Source organism: Ruditapes philippinarum, unplaced genomic scaffold, assembly GCF_026571515.1.
Source record: "Ruditapes philippinarum isolate M1 unplaced genomic scaffold, ASM2657151v2 ctg1126_1_1_1_1, whole genome shotgun sequence".
Classification (NCBI taxonomy): Eukaryota; Metazoa; Mollusca; class Bivalvia; order Venerida; family Veneridae; genus Ruditapes; species Ruditapes philippinarum.
In genome coordinates, this window is record NW_026864796.1 from 102,232 (window position 1) to 105,911 (window position 3,680).

Below are 3,680 nucleotides of genomic sequence, written 5' to 3' on the forward strand. Positions count from 1 at the left end.
ACTATTTAATGCTGTTTTTTTATTTTCATGATCGATTACTATTTTTTTCTTCGTGTTCTATTACTATTTTATTTTTCTTTTACAACTTTATTTCTTTTACAACTTTAGGTTCTGGTAAAGATTTCTTTGTTGGTGTCCCTTTAATTTCGTTATGTTGAATTGGTTTAATTGGTTGAATATTAACATCATTATTCAATCCAAGCTTTTGATAATCAGTTGCTACTATAATTTTATTATTATAATTTTGTATTTCTCCAATTCTTAATTCTATGTCACTGGGTGCCATATATAATCCAATTCCAAAAACATAGTCAACTTTACTTCTGGCATATTATAACGTGTTTTGATATCTTTTAATTTCACTTGGTAAATCTATGGGACCATTGATAGCATCCTCAACGTTTGCAAGGAATTGTTTTTGTGCATCAAACGCTGTTCCTGTTCCGAGTATATCTGTTCTCGTTTGAGATTGTGAACCAAGAATAGCCCAGCAATAGGTCCTTATGGATTCGTTAATCCGTTCAACACCTGCTCTTGTAAAACCTTCTGACTTATCAAGAATAAATGTTGTCCAAACATCTTTTACACCATCTGATTGTTGAAGATAATCAATATGAACTTTTTTAGGTGGAAGATATTCACATGATGAAATACCACAGTGTCTGCCACCTGGTACTTCTGGTCCGAATGTCATTTTAGAAAAGTCTAAATCAGATGCTGTACTACTTGCAATGTGTTGGGACGAATAATCATGTCTAAAATCTGTTCGTTTCCAAGCAGTATGACTTGTTGTATAAATGACTCCTAGACCATCGCCACTCGGATATATTTTTTGCCTCCAGTCTGCATGAGGGTCTACATTAAACTCTTTACATATTCTTTCGTAAGCACCACGGTCATAACTGTTGTTGAAGGCATCCCAGCTTTTATCTTGCGGTAGAGCAATGCCTAATTCAAATAGTATTTTTTCTTTTTTGATAGAAAACTGAAATAAAAAAATTAGGAGCCAGTTAATCCTCCCCCTTTTTAAAATGGTTTTTAACTTTTTATCCCAAACCTTGGGTGGCAAACCCATTTTGCAAATTTATTTGGGGTTTTGCCAGAACGATAATGTTTTCTGTTTCCATCTTTTTACATTCATTTGAGGGTTTTTTTGGTAAACATAATTTTTTCAAATATTTTTGGGAAATCCGCTTTTAAAACTTTCTTATCTGATGAAATAATAAAAAGATTGTTTTATAAATCTATGGGTTTTTTTTAAGTTTATTTCCCGAAATTATAACTATTTTTTTGTTATATTTGAAAGTAGTGCGTAAATTTTTTTTTTAAATTAAAAAGGGTATAATAAATTTCTAATTTTAAATAAAAAAATACAATTACAAAAATTAAGATAAACAAATGTGGTAATAAAAAAAATTGGTTTGAAGATTTTTACTTATACTAGGGAGGGTAAAATTTTGGTTTGATGAATATACCCAAAGAGGTAATAAGATTTACGAAATGGGTTATTATAGATTTCCAAAACAAATAGCAGATATATTTGAAAGTAATAATATTACATTATCTGTAAATGAAACAAATGGTATTGCTTCTTTTACTACAGATGAATTGGGAGAATAAGCAAAGGGTTTAAGACTTATATTAGGTTTTTAGAAATAAGAAAATATTCAGCGCTAATGAAACACACTAATGGTGAAATATCAATAGATTGTGCAACCTTATAAACAATTAGAAAAGCCCCTGGAAGTGTCTCCTCGAACAGATAAATATGCGCTTACAATTTCTTTGATTGTGCTTCCTAGTATTTTTTCTTGGTGTTGTTTCTGTTGAGATAAATCATTTGGTGATATCGTTCATACTCATTTAAGTAATCCACAATATAAACAATTGGCACATGGTGATATTTTCAGAATTAAGTATAAGCGTTTGTGATGAGAACCGGTCAGAAATTACGGTGTGTTAGAAATAATATAATATTCAAAAAAATATATATAAAAATGAAGCAACCTATAAGCCCGATTTAATTCCAAGTTGCCTAGTGAAGACGGGCAGAATTATAGATTAAAATATATCCGAGATTGAGAAAACATTAATAAATGGAGAAAGGGATTCTCGTAAATCATTATACAAGAAATATAAACGCGGGGGAATTTTTTAATATATGATGGTGTTTGATACAACTCTTCATGTTTCTAGGAGTGGTTATGGGGGCATTGGAATCTATTTTGACGTTTATGTTGCCATTAGAAAAATTGTGGCAGCGTTTGCTGGTGTAGCGGGGCGATGTGTAAAGTTTTATTAGAAAGAGAACATGCATCAAAAAGCAAAGAAGCATGATGAGATTAAAACTATTGCTGATAGTAAATTAAATAGTATAAAAGACTTAATTTCTAAAGCTTTAACAGATGGACAAATATCCGAAAATGAATTTAAATTGATTTTAGATGAATTAGATAAATATAATAATTGAAAGATAGCATACATTCAAAACAAACAGGATTGAGTGAGACAGAAGAAAAAAGTTAATAGAGGAAGGCAAGGCCCAGGCTTTAACCGAGTTAAAAAATAAAAAATGCTTGATTTTATTCACTAAAGTTACTATAATTAATGATCCGCCTCCAAAATATAGAAGTTAAGATACTTGAAATATCACTTACCTTAAATGAGGTTTAATCCTTTATATCAAAAGTCGTTTCACCCTACCAAAGGGTTCATCAGTACAGCTGGCATAAGCTGCAGACGACTTTTTTTCCCCAGTCGCCACCTTTTTCTAAGGATTTTGTTAATATTTTCCTTATCTGCCAAAGATTACCTTTTTCTAAGGATTTTTAAAATTAAAATTTATTTAATTATATTTAAAATTTAATAAATATCATTACCAAAAATATAATTCCTACTAACGTGGAGAACTTTTATTCAACTTCCATTTTTCCCAATACCTCTATTGTTTCCATCACTGAAAGATTATGATAAAGAGAAACAAGTTTATGTTTCTGTTTTTCCATATCAACCAACTCTTCTTTAAATTGTTCTATAAAACAACAGATATTCTCAATTCTTTTTTGAACATTGTTTTTCCTTTTTATAAACATCATCATTTGAAGTTGTTTTTTTTTATCACTTTCATCATAACCATTAATTTTATGTTGTAATATGTTGAACTCATTTTTACATTTTTTTTCCTGAACAACTTTTGTTTTATACATGCTTTTCTTTTTATTTATTTTTTTATCAATATTTTCAATTTTTATTTTTATTCTTAAAAGTTCAATTTTAAGATCAGTATTTTCAAAAGTAGTGGATTTTTCAACAAGTTTAAAAAAATCCTCCACGTTTTCAGTGTTAGAATCCATTTCGTTTTGTTGTTAAATTATCTTAACAAAACTTATAAACCTATCTTACCGTAAAAACAACCTGACATACCATGTGATTTGCTTAAGGCAGTCTTTACTTACGTATTCATAAAATAAAATTTTATGCATAACTTTTCTAAACATGTAACTGGGCCGCTGTGGTAGACCAACTCGATGTTACATACACGATGCATGCTATAGTGAGGTATATACGGTTGGATAATTCGTTTTTCACGGCCTTTTCATCCATGCAGAGTTTAACGATAGTAGGTTTTTGTACCAGCTATAGAAATATATTCTATTAAAACGACACTCTTTGATCAATAG